The sequence below is a fragment of the Herpailurus yagouaroundi genome, unplaced genomic scaffold, assembly GCF_014898765.1.
Source record: "Herpailurus yagouaroundi ecotype Mexico unplaced genomic scaffold, PumYag 159, whole genome shotgun sequence".
Taxonomy (NCBI): Eukaryota; Metazoa; Chordata; class Mammalia; order Carnivora; family Felidae; genus Herpailurus; species Herpailurus yagouaroundi.
This window is the reverse complement of record NW_024412400.1, coordinates 47,189,850-47,208,092: the sequence shown is the minus strand read 5'-3', so window position 1 is coordinate 47,208,092 and position 18,243 is coordinate 47,189,850. Positions and strand designations below refer to the sequence as shown.

The following is an 18,243-nucleotide window of genomic DNA, read 5'->3' as shown; positions in this document are numbered from 1 at the left end:
TTGTGATTTTGGTTGTTTTTCTTATTTCACTAAAAATGGACTTTTCTCTCCAGGCTATCAGCTTCAAAAAAGCAGAAACCATAGCCTTCATTTCTCTTGAAAATGCCAGTCAAAATCTCACGGTGGAGTTTTTTATGCAGCGGGCTTTAAATGAATGTTTATGATTAAAAATGAATAGTAGTAAGCCATGAAATGAAAATTCTGAGTCTTCTAACCCAGCCTGCAGATTAAATCCTGGAAACAAGGGATGAACACTTCACAGCTGAATGGGGTCGCACAAAATACGCACAGTTGCACTTTCACCATTTGAAAGTTTGGAAGCTAGCCTACAAAATGCAGCTTTATTTCCTGCACACAAAGAAAAAGCTGGAGGAAAAAGAGCATCGTGTGCATATCCAAAACCCTTTGTCATTAAAGTAAAATACAACACACCTCTCTCTTACAGATTTTTCCTTTCTGTTAACATAAAAGTCGCAGGCTCTGAAACTTGACTGTCAATACTGAGTGATTTAACCTCCTACTCAAGGAGTTAGCACCAAGAAGCTTCGGATGAACTATGTGTCCCCATCTTTCTCCCAAAGTGCCAACATCAGAAATCAAGCCATCGTTTCTGTCTCATCTAGGATGCCACTGCATTTGGGTCATGCTGATGTATCCAATCCTTACGCAGAAAAACAAGCACTTTAAGCGTTGAATCACATTAACTAAAAGGAATTGTGAGTCGATTTTGTCTTTCCTCCAACATACAGAGCACGTAAAGAGTTAACGTGTCTACTGGACGGTTTTAGGCAAATTCCACACTCTGCCCACAAGCAGCCTATTCTTGGCTCCCGTGCCCACTTTGTTTTGCCCGTACATTACTTGTGAACATTTCAATCACTACACTGGAAACTACTTTGAGAACAGAGCATGTCTTACCTCTGCCCGGGACAGGATAAAGGGGTACGACAAGCAGCACGTGGACACTGTACTCAATCGGTATTTGCTACGTGAGAGGGTTTTCCTTTGAGGCCCAAAACAATGGCATGAGCCTACCATTTTCCTTCCCTAGACATTATACAATTTCATTTGCTGTGTGTTCTAAACAGCTCTGTAAGAGAGGAATTTGTTAGCAAAGTGACATGTCTCCAACAGAACACGTCTTCAGTTGATAGTTTCTCTCTTGAAATCCTAAGCTGTGCCACACAGTGGCTGAGGGCACACAGACTGCTGTGTGAACATGATACAACACGAAAGCATGAAATAACCACATCAGGAAGATAAATGAATTTAGTGTGTGCTCTGGAGCTACCCCTATCATTTCTCAGTGAAAATTTTATGGCATCACATTATTGGTGTGAAAGTAAATTATCTCCTGAAACTTCACAAAGCTTCCTTGGAGAGCCTCCCGAAACGCAATGTTGTAACAGGTCACACCATTGCAAGCCCTTTTCATATCTGCTGAAGACAGGAGGCCTAGGGTGTTTTGTTTTGTTTATAAATCTAAGAAAGAGATTATAAGCATTTGTCAAACTATAAGCCAAAGTCAAAGCAGAAAGACAAAAGTTTATTTGGCAGCCTTTTAAGTTAAATTTACGCCTTCCTGACTTGTGTCATTTGTGGTATGGGTGAAGTTTTCAACTTACTGTATCGTAACTATACCCCTTGCATCCCCAGAAGAATCATCAAGGGGTAACAAAAAATGCTGTTACGAAATAAGAAGAGACAGGGGTTCAGCTCAGTTTGGCTGCTCACCAGCTGTGTGACTTCAGGCAAGCAGGTTAACCTCTCTGTGTCTCTGTTTCCTCACCTCTATCAAGAGAATGATGGCTCCTGCCACGAAGGCCTGTTCCCTGTTTAACACCATTACCAGGTGATTCTTTCAAAAAAGAATATAAGCTGGCAGTGTCTCACAGAGAAGACACTCGGATATGGTAGCTGGCCTCCTTACTTTGCCCCTGTTCATCCCGTTTCCTTACAAACGCTGAACAGATAGACAAATTGCTCCTCCACACAGCACACCTTGACTACTAAGTTCCACTAAGACTTCCTTCTTTGGATTTTCTTCTTTCCTTGACTTTCCTCCTTTGGTACTCAATAGTATAGCACCAATACTCAACTGTACTATTCACTTTTCATGTCTTTATCTTCAGCTCAATTACACGCCAACGAAGAGAAACTAAGTAATTCTCCTTTGGATCCTCTTCTGCCCTACTATAATCCCTTGACTCTAAAAGGTACTCAAAGTATGTCTGTTAATTGCTTATTTAGCAGAACACAAAGGATGAACTGATTTCCCTGTATGGCCTTATGGTTAACATAGTAGAATAGCTTTTTACGTGAAAAGACCTCAGCACTTAGCAAACTTTGATCCATTACTGAGAAACAGACACAATATTTTCTCCCAACACAGTATTAATTGCTCCCAAAATAATATTTACTTTTCAAAACGCATCCTCAAAACTCTGTTTCTCTGAGTCATTTCCCACATGCAATTTTCAGTAAATATAGGTCCCCCAGAAAGCATCATGCACAATTCTGCTTGAAGGATAGATTTTTCAACAGTCTCAATTCTTCTGGATATTTCAAATTAGTTTTTGAAAAGGTCATGCAATACCTCAGAGAGACTCTATACCTGGGTCAAAGATCTGCTTGTATTCCCTGTTGTTCACTTTTGCTATGCTTGTCGTATCTCTCAAAGTCTTCTGGATGGGGCATTTAAAACCAAATATTATCTAATGCCACTAAATTGACAATGCAGCTTTCCCTGAAATGTCTGAGCAATGAAATTCAAATAATGGCTCAAAATAATTTGGAGTAAATTTGTCTAGTTAAAATTAGCCCAATGAACAGAGAAAGCAAAGAAGAATTTCTAATTTTAACACCATTTAATCTTAGTTACTTAAAAAAATGAACATTTTGTGAACATTATCTTAACAGTGCAACTGAACAGATTTTTATCTTATCTTTATAAGCACAAGGCAAAAATCAGATAAACTAATAATAGAAAAAGACATCCTAAGTGTGGCTCTGACATAATACTAAGAGGCATAAAAACAAAAGCTGAAATAAAGCACTGTTAACATTATTTTCTCTAGCTCTCTGTAAACATGCTATAAAGACATAAACAGAGCAATTTTTATTATTTCTCATGGAAATACCCATCTAAAGAAATAATAAGTGGTAAATAGGTATAAATAGAATCTCCTTCTTGAAAACTGTCCTGATTTCATGGGAATCTGTCTGTGCATGTTAAATACAACATAATCTATCATTGCTCTGACATTTTCTGCTTAAACTATGTTAAGCCATTTACTTGTAAAAAGCATGTAAGGACCTTAAGCAAAATGGCCTGTGAGAATGCCTCTAAAGCTTTCTATTCTATTCAAAACATAACTATCCTCACAACACCAAGAAACTGTTAACTCAGTGTAACTGCTTACTTATTCCCATATGTACATCATTCTGTTTGTAACAGTGTCTGATTATTAAGGAGTTTTATTTCCAGGAAAGAGAATCTCACAGTTATACTGATACGTTCCCTAAAATAGCAAGGTCTGAGAAGCAGAAATGTCAGTGGCATTGAGCACATTGCAAACTTACTTTATCATGTATCTGTGTGACACCTGCTTTATCACAGAGGCCAGGTTACACCGGTGTTCCTTTAATGAGGGACCAGAAGTACCTGGCCAACACTGCAACACTTCCTAGCAAATAACAACATACGCCTAAAGAGGAAATTATGCTTACTTCAGAATTACCAATTTGGGATGAAGAATTTGGCGACCTTCTACAGCTCCTCAGATCCTGTGCTTTATTTAAAAGCGGTGGACACAGAAATGGCATGGTTTAAGAAGTTAACACGCAGCGTCCACTTAATCGAGTTATAGAGTTCCTGACAGAACACAATATCAAGTGTTTTTATCTTACCGATATTTAGAATAAAGTTCCTGACCATAAAAGAGCTCGCAAGTAGCAACATAATGAACAGAATTTACATTAAAGATTGAAATTTTTATGTAAAACTTTTCTGATGGAAAGTTTAAACGATTCTTACTATATTTTAAGAATCATTTTTAACACCTCCCATTCCCTTTCACGTCCACATCTAGTCAGTTGCTACATCCTATGGACCCTATGCCTGTCACTTCTCCCCCAGGGAACATGTCCTCCTTGTCACTTCCCATCATTTCCCTCAGTCCTTCATCTCTTTCCTACAATCTCTACTTCATCCTGTGCGTCCTATCCTTCCTCTAAATTGTCACTAGAATAGGTGCCTGTCGGGTTACGCGCCTGGCCAAACGTCTCACGTTCCCAGCTGGGTGTCAAACTCGTCCCACCTGTTTCTCAATGCCCCCCAACGCGTAGTGCCAACCTCCTTTCCCACCTAATTCCTCCCTTCTCCCTACTCTATATGCTGCCCACCTCGCCCTATGCCTTTTCTCTCTATCCTCTTTCTGTTCATTCTTTTCGAGCCTCCCCAAACACTGGAGCAAGTGCGACTCTGCTAAAGTATTCCAAATGTCTGCAGTCTTGATCTCCCATTCACACTAACACAAGCATTCTTTAAATCTGCTTTCAGTCTTTCACGTACAAACATGGCTTCTAGAACTGGGCCACCCTGGTTCAACTCCTTGCTGTGCTACTTATTAGCGACGCCACTCGTGACTATTAACTCGTCAGTGCCTCGGTTTCCCCATCTGCGAAGCTGAGATATCGACAGTAACCATGGCACAGGGTTGTTCTGAGGAATACATGAATTGACTCGTAAATCTTACCCTGGCACACAGGAAGCAGTCCAAAATGTAAGTAATCACCATGACGGTTCTTACCCTCATTACTATTCTTTATAGACCATTTCCAATTGGTTAAAAACTGGACATTTGAATAAAGACAGAAAACAAGCCTCATAATTCTACAAATGACAGAAAGAGCTGTCTAGCCATGCTACTTAATCCTGAAGATAAAGGTCATAAGGCCTATTTTACAGCTGCAGAAAAAGATTAAATGAGCTATTTTATAAAGAAATGGACAGCAAAGTACAACTTCTACTAATTATTATTTATATGTTTAGAACTTCACAGATACAGAACTTAAGGACTGGAAGGAGTCAATGGTTGTTCCCAGATCGCATATCCAGTCAGATCTGGTATAAAATAAAGTCTATACATTGTGAAGCTTCTCTATGCCTACCCACCACCCCCCCCCCACCAACAAAGTCATTTGTTCCTTTCAAAACACAGACAAAAATGCAGTAAGTATATCCAGAACCGGAAATTTTAAAATGATAATAGGAACACTGATATCACCTCCTACATTTGCCGAGTGTGTTCCACTTTTCAAAAGTTCTCCCCCAGTGAGGTCTGTTTTTTATTGTTCTGCCTGCACTACAACAAACACTGGGGCTTTCAAAACGAACTTAGAGGCTGTTTATAAGAACTGATGTATCTTTTCGTACACTACTTCCTGAAACTAAAATTTGGTAAAGAGAAATATCAATGAGGGGGCCTTTGGCTGAGGAATGCTGAGTCACAAGTCCAGCCAATGGTTCAGAGCTTTTCCCAACAACTTTTGCCGGACAGCAGGCCTCTATGCCTTCCTTTCTTTGTATCTGTCACCTATCCGGACTACCACCACCGACCCCAGACTATCTTTCTGCTAGGATAAGAGCTACCCATCCACATGGAGTGCTAAAAGGTCATTGCAAAAGTAATTCTTTTCTTGCAATCAGAGAAGGGCAGAAACAAATAAAATGTGAATGTCTCATTACTACTCCCATCAACAATGCTGGCAAACAGATTGCTAGACACAGGACTACAAATTGTAGATACTATAAGCTCTGACTGGTCTTGTAAGTTCTAACTCTAAATCAAGTTCAAAAAATGCCTTTAACGATGTTCTAAATATGAACTGCATAATGCCTTATTTTGGCATTCTTGCTATTTAACATGCTTGTGATGTGTTTTGACTATTAAACTGTAAAGTCTCTGTTTATATTTCCTCACACTCCCACTGCACATATTATTGTTACCACACTTTTTTAGCATTTTCTGGAAGAGTCTGTTCAGTCACAATCACTGTAGACAGATGTTAGTATGCTGCGAACTCAAATAAGAAGGTATAGATGATGTTGCCACACATTCCACAGACTATCTACTTAAAGCATTTATTATTTTTCAAAACCCACAAAACTGTACTCCTAATTGGGACAATTATACCTGTGTCTGAAACCATCATTTAGTACCTTCTGCTTTTATTTCTTCATTTCTCTTTTATTCAATGTCACATGAGACTGGATACTCAGGCTGTTTCTGATTAAAATCTCCTGGCTAATATATACTTCTCTCAATGCTGCTCATCACGCTTTATGCATCTCTTTTCCCAAAAGGAAATCACTGCTTTTTCAATACATTTTAGCATTATTTCCACTTCTTAACTTTAATATATACATTTTTAGAAAACAACCTCATTGTAAACAACCTCACTGTCACTGTCAGTTTACTTTCAACCTAGTCTTGGGCAATTTCTCTCCATCCACTGTTCAAATTCATTACCCACGCTGGTCTCCTGACACATAGTAACTATTTGGTGCTTCAACAGTAAAACTGATGGCAAAAGCTATCAATTATTCTCATATAGGACATTTGGAAATCCGTATGTTTCTACTAAAAAAATGAACCAGATAAATGGACTAGAACACATACAAAAATCCCATGTCGGGATGCTGAGTATAAATGCATGAGAAATATGGAAATATCCACTGAATATATATAATTAAAACTGGCTTAATAGAATATTTTTGTATGGTTGGAAAATGAAGAATAGCTTTTTTCCCCATTATTTATGCATTAGGATTGTTTCCTTTATTATATGTATTGGTCAGGGCTACATTAAGACTTAGTTTTCCTTATCTGAACTTCCAAAACCATGTTACCAAGCCACTGTTTATGAAATCTCACTTTCTACTTACAGTTATTTTCAAAACTCTTAACTTCTGCTATCAGACTGCTACTTCTTTGAACAAGTGTACTTTGGCTAAGTTTGGTAGATTTCACTGAGCCTAGCTTGCTATTTTTGCCACAACACATATTCACTTATAAATCAACAATACAAAATAAAATCTCTCAAATCGACTGTGATGTTTATTTCATATGATTAAACTTGTTCCCATGATCCTCGAATCTTGTTAGCTCTTTAAAACAAGTTCATTCTTAATAGCTCCCAAGCTGTTTTAAAAATGAAAATATACTGTTAAATGTAAGTTCCTTTTAAAAATTCTTTGGAGGAAGAAGTATCAGTTAAAGAGGGACAGGAGTTGATATTTGCACTGACTTTAGATTATACGCTATTTAGCACAATTCTTTTTAATACTTTGATGTTATTTAACATCCAGATTATTCGAATAAATTATTAGCATTGTCTCGGGCACACCTAGCTTTCACACAAACACTCACATAAAAATTGTGTCCACATGCGTGAGTATGTACCTCATCAACTGTTATTCACCTCTTTGGATATATAAAAGATATACTTGTCAATTTTTATTTAAAAAAATTTTTTTTAATCTTTATTTATTTTTGAGAGAGAGAGAGAGTGTGAGCAGGGGAGGAGCAGAGAGAGAGGGAGACACAGAATCCGAAGCAGGCTCCAGGCCCTGAGCTGTCAGCACAGAGCCTGACGCGGGGTTCGAACTCATGAACTGAGAGATCATGACCTGAGCCGAAGTCGGACGCTCAACCAACTGAGCCACCCAGGCACCCCTATACTTCTCAATTTTTAAAACAACGCCCATGGAGATGACAGTTTTTCTTTTGCTGTATACATACTACTGGAAGCATAACAGTTATTTCAGAAACATCTCCTTTTTAAAAGAGTTGATCTCAGTGGAAAAGGAATTCTTCACTCCATGCAAGGTGGCTACCTTTCATCATGAGATTATTACATCCTGAACTGTTTTAGCAAAGGATAATCACAGAAACCTGAATAAGACCTCAAAAACAGTGGGAAAAGTGTCAACTATATAATGCCTAATACTATAACATAAATGCTTTCAAGATTCTTCATTTTTATGGATGTCATGGGCACCCATGTTAAGATGTCTCTTGGAAAACGTAAAGAATTGTCCATAAAAGAGGTACTAGAGTCATTAAAAACTAATAATAATATATAAAAACCTATAAACATGTATTTGCTAAGTGTTTTTTTCCAGGATATAGCTGTAATGTTTATATAAATATATATTTGCATAATATGAAAAACACTACATAAAAATCAATTTCCCTATCTCAAATCTAAAAATATAAAATACGTCTAGAGACACTTAATGCCACATGTCAATAGCTGTTCTTGAATTCTCTGCTTTGCAATCAATATCTCTCCAACCATTAGTGAATATGCTCCATGACTCATCAGAAATGATATGTAAAGTTAATGGGGATCATGGTTCCCCCCACACTCCCTACATGCATCGACACTAATGGCAGTTACGCCTCATATAGTGAGAGACAGATTCAAAATGGCACCAAGCCAGGAGGCAACTCTTCTGAGGTTCTCTAAAACCTGCCCTGCCCGTGGAAAGAACCCACTACATCCATCCTGTCCTATATCTTTGGCATCCTTCAAGGAAATAAAAGTAAGCATGCTTTATATGGTAAAAAAAGAAGCGCATTTTTTCAGCTTAACACTCACTGTGTATGGCAAAATGGACTTCAGTTATGAAAATATCTGAGGGGAATGTTTCCAGGACCTATGCCATTGTGCTTTGTTTGCAAGTCAGATGCTTTCTCAAGAATGTGTCCAAATTATAAAGACAATGTCTCCGTGTATAGAAATTCCTGAAAGCCCGTATTACCACAGAAACATATTTTTACGTTTCCTAATATTCAAAACAATGCCTTATACCATACAAGTGAAAATCTCATTCTTGTGAATTTATTAATTAACAATTTGGTCAGGAGTTTGTTTGGATTTACTTGATGTTTTTATTTTCTAAGGAAGGAAAGCCATAGGAAAGGAAAATACATATTAAGCATTTGAGGATAATTGCTATTTACCAAAAACTCTATTTTTAAAATAAGTTTTAGTGACTCGTTTATGTTTGGTAACTTCAGGACAATGATAGCTATAGTGTCTCTAAAATGTTCCTAAGTAGCAATCATACTCTATTCTGGCCTTTGAGAGGTGTTAGGACTCATCCACTAATTATAAGCCTTTTCTCTGTTATTACTACCTCACCATTAAATCTCTAAACTAAATAGTAGTTTTGAGGAAATAAAAATAGATGTTAGGTAGTGTGTTTTCTTAGATTTTGGTTACAATGGATAAGAAAGACAAGGTATTTGTGTGTATAATATACTTTTTTAGCTTGTGAAAATAAAAGTCAGTTTTATTATTTTAACCAGCAAACTCGCGAGGCTTTCTCTCAGAATTCTGCTCCCCTGATCTATTTGAGAACAGCACTGTCCAATAGAAATGTAATATAAGCCACATTTGTTACTTTAGGTTTTCTAGTAGTCGTATTTTAAAAAAGTAAAAAGAAACAGGTGAAATTAATCTAACTGAATATTCTACTGAAACCAATCTATCCAAAATATTATCGCTGCAACACATAATCAGTATTAAAAATACGAATCAGATGCTTTACATTCTTCCCTTCATTCAAAGTTTTCCAAATCCAAAAGGTATTTTACACTTAGAGCAAATCTCAGTCCCAACTAGCCACATTTCAAATGCTCGACAGCCACATGTGGCTAGTGGCTACCGCATTGGGTGGCAATTCTGGATTTCCAAAAATACGAAGCTCTTGAACCTAAAAGGCCATCACTTCAAAATCTTCCTATGTAACATCTTCTATAATCAGCATTGCTGCTAGGATTTTATTTTGAGCCAAACATTTAAGTGAATACATTTTGCTTCCTTCCTTCACTCCCCTCACCCTGCCTTTCTATTGCACACCCTGATGACTTTCTCTTAAGGGCGTAAGAAACCCCAGCAACCTATTCTCTTTAGCTTCTTCTAAGCAAGATCTGAGATGTTCTCGAACCTGTGCATCTTCAGTCACCAAGCAGAAAACCAGAAGGTGCAGCAAAAGGCTATTCTCTGTTTTCATAAATAAGAGATATCAAACACAGGTCTAAGGAACGGCAACACCGATAAATGCCAAGGGCAACCTTTTTGCTTACAATAAAAATAGGAGATTTTATATAATAAAGTAACACGCCCTGCTTCAATGAGAAATAGGATTTGACTCTTCCCCTCACCCCAGGAGAAACCTTGGGATACTCTGTTCTTGGTCTGGAACAGAACCCAGTGCTTCATTTCATAGGAATTCTGTGCCCAGAGGAAGAACAGAATTCTGGAAACAGAATTTAATGAATTCAACTTGGAGTCTTAAGTTTGCCTCAAATGTGGAAATGTAAACACAAGCAATAATATTTTAAACCATGAAACACTTTGGATTCTCCACTGGCATGGCTGCATTGAGTACCACACTCGATGTGTATCTGCACACAAATTTGTTCTTAGTAACATGAGAAAAAAAAAATTAAACTAGGCACATGCGAGCTTTTCTGAGTCTCTTAGTAATAATAAAACCTGATTATTATGTCTTAAGTGACACTGTAATTATAGACGGATGGATGAACAGGTTTTCTGGTGCTGACCTAACCTGTTCCCTCAAACACAAAAGGCAAACTTTTCTAGTGCTCGGTGAGGGAAACCCCCCATTAAACAAATAAAACTAAAAACTATGTCTACATCTTGAAAAAAAGCCCTACCAACACAATAATCCAAAAGAATTTCACCGCCATGCTAATACACCACATGAATGAGAATCAGAACACTGTCAGGTTCCTAAAAAAACAGTTTCTAGCTATAGCTGTCACCCACCGACTTTAAGAAAGCAAAGATACAAGTGTCAACAGTGTGCTTTCTCAGGCTACAAAGTAACTTTATTCAGTGTCTCTGGCTGTAACTCTACATCTAAGGCATTCTAAGTATTGAACTAAATATTCTCAAGATGAGTTTCACAGTCCTTGAACTTCCGTTTTAACTGCCTCAGTGATTTTTTTTTTTTTTTTCCTATCTCAACAGCAAGACAAGGAGAGACACCAACGCTCTCAGGAACCCACACAGACAACATGGAGTGGATTACTTATGCGGGTATAGACTAGTTATGTACTAAATACCCTCTGTGTATAAACAGACACTGTGTTCAAACCCAGGAGGGAGGAACACGGCGTCCACGGGTGTAGGATTTCAAAGCGCCTTGCAGAGGGCCTGCAAATCCAAAGGGCATTAATTATGACTTTTTCTGGGTGTATTAATTTGTTTAAGAAACGCCTCAGAGGACGGCAGAGTTTTACCATCCATCTGCTATCGCTTGTGCCTGTGCTGGTGGGGCATACAAAGTAAAGACAGTGGCAAATAACCTTTCTGGCAGCTTCTTACTCCGTTTTACTCCCAGGGAAGCACACTCCACGGAAACACACCATCAAATCCCAGCAGCAGCCGTCTACTCTCAGGGCCAGGGAGAGACTTAAGAACACAATGACTCTTGTAGCAACACCCCTGTAGTTGTAAAGTGCCGTGAGAGGGGCCAACACAAGCTCCACCATATACCTGCTCGTGTTACAAGCTCTGGAATCAAAGTATTCTCACATGACACATTACTACCAATAACAGATTCCGGCTCCGTTTCAAAAAAAAAAAAAGTGTGGGGGTGGCGCGCCCCGCACTACATATTTGTCCTGCTTTTGTCTAAAAACCAGAACCCAAGTACTAACTACTTTTCCTCCTCAACCTTTCGTGAAAGCAATTCAACCAACTGCGGCTCCACCCAGAGAGCGTCTATACTTACTTTTCTTACAGTTTTTCAGTGACGCACTACAAAACGATGGGGGGGGGGGAGAGGAGCCCTCTCATGCAGGGCGTCTTCCGCCCTGTAAACTTGGCAAAAGGCAAACTGGACTGAAATACAGCACTCTCCATATAAGGAAGCCCAGCTAAACATGTCATGCGTAATTTATGGGTAGCAGGCAGAGAATTAACCTTTGCGTGCACATATTTGGCCCAGATGAAAACCGGGGCTGGATGGCAGCCCCCGGGGACAGGGATGCGGGATCTCTTGGGAGACACCGTGGCTCGCGTCTGATGGGCTCGCGTCTCCTCCTGACGAAGGTCATTAAGTTGTAAGTACACTTCCACGCACCTGTTTCTTTCATCCCCCCCCACCACCCCCCCCCGCCGCCCCCCGCCTCTTTCTCTCTTTCTTTCTTGCTCTTTCTGCCTCGGCTGCCAAGCTGGAAGCTGGCTGCGCTCTGACAGTGTCCGCAGAGCCCCGGGAAGGGCGGCTCGGAGCTGGGCTGCAGCTGCAACCTCCCGCTCTCCCTCCAGCTCGAGCTGCTGTGCGAGAGGGAAGCCTCCACCGCGGCGAGCCAGCCGCTGCCGCTACGAGACGCGGCCGGCCGGAGCCTCCTCTCACTTCCTCCTTCAGCCATGTACAGCCCCGAAAGAGTACAAACAATGCAGAGCAGCGGAGCAGCGCGAGGAAACTGTGAACAGGGAAACTTACCTCTCACATTTTTTTTCAGAGGCAGCCCGACTGCCGACCGAGTGCCCAAGGCATTGTGGGAGTCCTGATTCCAAGAGGCCCGCGATTTAAAATTGAACTTGTCAGTTCCCGGTCACGGGAGCATTGTGAGCGCCACAACTCATTCAGCTGCAGTGGAAAGACTGTTGCATGTCGCTGTGCAGCCTCTTATCGCCGAGGTCTGGTTTCCGCTGCTGCTGCGCGGCCCCTCCCCCGCCAGCCCAGCCCCACCAGGAAGCCCGGGGCGGACTCGTCGAGCTCCCGGACGCACGCGGCCGCGAAAAAACGCGCTTCAACTTTCCGCCGCCCTCCCGCCCTTCCCCGGGCCGCCCTGGCGCCCCTCAACCGAACAAAGTCCGCAAGGGGTGGTCGTGGCCGCTCGCGGGTCGGCGCACCGGCAAAAGGAAACCGCAGCCGGCGCTGGCGAGGTTCATCCCCGCAGCCAACCGGTGGTATGTTCCATCTTACACGTTCAACATTATTGCAGCCGGGCTATAGTGCAAACGGGACGCACCCCTACTACTTTCTGCTCCTTCCGACCAGCCGGGCGGACAAATAGGTTCTTTTTTTTTTTTAAAGAGGCCGGTGGATGGGTCTTTTATAAGGAAGCCGGCAAGGTTAGGTTGAAGGTGAGAATCGGATCGGCATGAAACGGTAAGGATCGGATGGGGCTGCCGCCTTAAAATGCACGACACAGTTTTTGAACCTGGATGGCTCACAGGCGGGAAAAACATCTGCAAGGCTGCCAGTGTGTGTCTGCCTCAAGTAACGGCGTGTGCGCAGTTTTGCAGTTCCTTAGTAAAACTGATTGTCACACAAGCACAAAAACTCCTGTTCCAGTTTCCCGTCTAGCTTGTAAATAATATTTGGAATGTAAAACCCTTTCTTCCCAACTCCGCATTACATGATTTATAGAAAAGCACAGCCCCTTCTTTAAAAATAAAATGCCATTTTCTGAAATACTGGAATATTCTAAGGCACATAAGTCATATTATTGTTGGAGCAAAAGAAACCACAGCCCCGAATCATAATTCATTGGGTGTTGTAAGATGTAACTTGGCTTCCCTTTGAATGGAAAGAATTTGGGGTTAATGTGATGTGATAATGTTTTGGAGTTGGGGGCAGAATTTCCTTTGGATTTAAGGAATTTTGATAACTTGTTCAATAATGAATCTAATTTAAACCATTGGTGCCATGTTTTGGGCACAATCTGGAATGAAATGGTAGGTAAGGTGCAGTGTTCTTCCTACAACTTTATTAAGTTGTGTTAAAGAGGGTGCGGCTGGCTTCCGGAGGAGAAGGAAAAAGATCATGAAAGGTGCTAAGGTTCAGAAATAAGTCCAGAGGCACTAAAGCAGACTTGAGTTCTGACCCTTGACTAGATCCACAAATCACTGAGTTGATACTGTGCACTGCTCCCTTCCATACAAATTAATTAATTAATTAACTAGTTAATTAATTAATTAGATGGCCCTACTTATCAGTGTTAATCATTAAAAAGTACCCAAGCACACACACAGTTGAAGTAGATTAAGAGGACACTGACACTTTCTCAGAGGACAGGAATGGGCATTCTCTATCTGCCAATTAGTAGCTGGGAGGACTTCCTTCCTTCTAATTCGGCATTCACTGCAACAACTACATCGAATGCCTGCTATGCCAGAGCTACAAGAATGGATAACACAGTCCCTACACAGTCAAGGATGATACTTCTACTAGGAAAGAGACAAACCAATTAACTCTGCCTGAGGGGTGAATGCTAAGATGGTGTAGGCAAGCCCAAGGGGGCCTGAGGAAGGTTAGGGAAGGCTTCCTGGAGGAGTTATTTTGAACAGGTGCCTTGAAAGGTATATAGGAATTAGCGAGATGGAAAGGGAGTTGGGGCTGGACGAGTGAAGGAAAGAGCATGGTCAATACAACGGGCCTATCAGCCTTCCTGTTAGAGGTGAAGGAAGGGTAAGTGTAGGGGAGTAGCAGGAGATGAGCCAAAAGCAGGTCTGCGTTAAGCCCAGGAGTCTCTACTCTGAACACCATGATGAAACGGAAGAGTTTATACAGCAAGGGGATAGGTAGGTAGAGTTTGGATTTGTATTTCAGAAAGATCCTGTGGCAGCAGCTTGAGGGTGAATGGGAGTGCGGGGTGGCGGCCCATAGAAGAAGGGTGAATGGGTGTGGACAGACTGGAAAAATGACTCACGCAGGGAATGAGGAAGGGAGGAACCTTGGGAGACTCCCAAATCCCTGGCTTAGCCTACTGGATTGTTTGCTACTTGCCTTTTAATGTCTTCAATTTGCCTTTCGTTCTCCATGACAACGAACCCATGACTTCTGAGCTGGGCCACCTATGCGTCTGCTAACAGGTTGGTGCCCTAGCTGGCTTCCACACACACCTCAGGATGTCCAGTGGACCGCTAAGGACTAATCCCCATTGTGGGAATTTATTTTCAATTGTTCTCAGACCCTTGTAGACTTCCAAGTTAGCACTTTGGTGCTCTCTTTTCTTGTGGGTATTTGCTGTTTGGAGCAACATGGTGAAAAACAGGACTTTGGACCTGTGTATGGTGCAAGAAGGGAAATTGTTTTTCCACTTCGGCACTGGAGAAGGGGGGAAGTTCTGGGAACAAAAGAGAAATTGAAACTGAGACAGATTTTCTGCTCCACCGAACAGAATACAAAGAAATACAAGAAAGACCCTTGAATGTTAGAAGCGGTAAAATAAACATCCTCGTAAATGACTGAGAAGAGAAAAAAATGTTACTTTACGTTAGATGAAGGAAAAAGGGATGGCTAACAAAACTCATATAAAATAATGGTCAATCTAGGACTCAAAAATGTGTCAAAATAAATTGTGATATAAAACTTCGTTGCCAGTGACTTTGCTTAATATGTTATTACAGATGATATTATACCATGAGTAATGATATTGAAAATTTTGAAGCACTGTAACAAGAACCAGATCACATGTTAAAAATATTAAATCATGTTGCTAGCTTTCAACTACCAGTAGCATTCTAACCACATTTTAAATTGTGGAAATTATTAAAAAATCATTAGTAATAAAAAGTAAATAGTTTCCCATTTAGAATACCAATGATAGTCCCTCAGTGCCAGGAGAGTATTAGCAGTATGGTTTCCTATGCTTCTGTGAAGTGTACTGACAGTTCACGGGCTCATGAGTGAGTAGATCCATAAGTATAAAAAGAAGGTCATTTGTGGGTGGAGAGGGAAATTATAGAAAACAATTTCAGATGAAACAGAACTACCGTTTTAGATAAAGGAAAGAATGTTCACTGCCGGTTTCTGAAATATTTCAAACCATTCAAGTCTTAATTATACCAATGAATCCCAATAGAAATGCAGTTAAGCAATATGGTTTTTAGAGATAATATCAACTACCAGGTTCACCAATAATGCAGATAAAGGAAATGGTAGCATTTATCTTTTTCACTCAGATGGGAGTCTGTGAAGCACCTGTGTAAATGTGTGAGCATGTGTATGAATTGTATCTTCCTTGTCCTACATACACATTTATAGCTCAGTAAGTTCTCATAGCCTCCCAAATGTGATTTGCCTTTCCTGGCCAAACAAAACAAAACAAAACAAAAACTCAGTGAAAATACCCCAAAAAGGTATGTTTTTTTAAAAAATTGAAATATGAAAAGGTCTTGAATCACTGATCTAGGAATACTGTTTTTATTATACCAGGATAAAAATAATCCATTGCAAGACACTGTCAAAACTGAGACCCAGATGCAGATCTTTGCTTTCTAGCTCATGTTTAAATACATATGGTTGAGAGAAGAAGCTTCTGGAAGGCAGTGAAGAGTTAGAAACATTTTTGTATGGAGAATCCATTTTAAGCAGATACATTAAATGTATCTCTATTAAATTTCACAGTGGAGGAGGGAGGCACTCTTCTATAGCCTGGATTCAAATTTGTTCAAGTATCTGAATAAATATACTGATAGAGTTACATGACTTTAGTTTACCTTCAGGGACCTTTAATATTTTACTTGCCAAGTAAGTTTTATAAATTATACCCAGTATTTAAATATAACTTATATTCTATTACATGTTATGTATATATAGTATGTTATGTAATACAACGCATTGTATATATAATACATATGCCACTTAATGTGTCAATCACATAGGTGTGAAAATATTATATAAAATCAACATATTTGTCTTAAAATGTTTATAAAGACTAAAGCTGGGTTTAAAATGTTAATTTGATTTGGGCATGTCTCAATTAAGCTATTTTACCTAAAAGTTGAATCTAAATCTTCAATATAATTATTTTGGCATCTGGCAATAGGGCAGTATAAAACAAATACATTTCAGAATTAAAAGTTTAAAGCCACAGAATTTGAGTTGGGAATGGAGCATTAGAGGCGGTCTGGCCCTGTTCCTTTGTTAGACCAGAGAACATTGTAGAAGTAAATTGGCCCCATGACAGAGCAGAACTGGCATCAGTGTCTTCTGACTCTCTCAGACCATTTATTGTCATTGTTTTCCTTAAAAACACTGGGGCCATAACAATATCTAATATAGACATCATGTTTCCCCACGTTCAATGGAAAGAAGGGCCACCCTAGATTTCAGTACAATTTTCAACCTCTACTTTTTTCCTTTTTTTCTTCTTCCTCCCATTTTTTTCCATTCCTCCTTCCTTTTTTCTATCAGAAAACACTTTTCACATAATCGTTCTGTTCCTTTCACATATGTTGATTGAGCACCCACCATGCTAAGTCCTGTTCTGGGCAATATAGTTAGAGAAATTAGCACAGCTCAGTTACTATCCTCAAGGAATTTAGAGCATGCTATGGGGAACCAGGCACTAAACAAGTAAAGAATAAATAGAAAGAAACAGATAAGCATGGGAAGCAATTTCAGATGGAGATAAGTGCTATGAAGTAACAGAAAGCAGATTAATGGGATGGGGGTGCATGTTAAACAGCGTGGTCAAGGTTTGAGGTGGTCAGAGATGGGCAGAGACCTCAAGGAGGGGCAGAACATCTTGAAAGACCATTCAAAGAGGTGGAAACTGGAGGTCTAGAGTCTTGAATTCCAGGTTCACACAAAGGCTAGAAAACCAACAGTGAATAAAAATGAATGGGGTACCCAACTTCAAGGAACTTACAGTCAAGTGAGAACAATGAATCCCAATCAAATTAATCACACTCAAAATGTATAACTACAGCCATGATGCTTGTGGTCAGTGACAACTATTGAAGTGTTCCGTTGTATTAGAGGTGGGATGATGCATGATCCAAGTTTGCTTTTCACAGAAAGAACTGAAGTACTGTCCTGACTGCTATGTGGAGGCTAATGGTCTAATCCCAGAACAAGGGGCAGGAAGTGTACCACAGGGACAGCGAATGGCTGAGGGCCAGCGGAAGTGAGATACAGTAAACATTAGAATCTTACATCTCAGAGCTAAAAAGAATCTCTAAGATGACCACATCCATGCCCCCAGGGAAGTAAGATTTATAGTGGATGGGTGTGTGTGTGCATGCACGCACATGCTTTTGCTTAAAGTCAACACAGTATAGGGGCACCTGGGTGGCTCAGTTGGTTAAGCCTCTGACTTCAGCTCAGGTCATGATCTCCCAGCTCGTGGGTTCAAGCCCCACATCAGGCTCTGTGCTGACAGCTCGGAGCCTGGAGTCTGC

The 18,243-nt window shown here is 40.2% G+C and overlaps 1 protein-coding gene across 13 annotated transcripts in view; it reads right to left on the bottom strand.

Annotated features, from left to right (window-relative positions):
- Positions 1–18,243, bottom strand: part of MBNL1 (muscleblind like splicing regulator 1) — a 209,973-nt gene that overhangs the window by 173,380 nt on the left and 18,350 nt on the right. For 10 of the 13 annotated variants that reach the window (XR_005792149.1, XR_005792150.1, XM_040480517.1 and 7 more), the window contains exon 1: positions 12,551–12,658. The exons of 2 other annotated variants lie outside the window; for them this stretch is intronic. The gene's annotated coding sequence lies outside the window, so the exon portion shown is untranslated. Of the gene's footprint in view, positions 1–12,550; positions 12,659–18,243 lie in introns of those variants that run through there. One more of the 13 variants, XM_040480528.1, reaches the window with a different exon arrangement.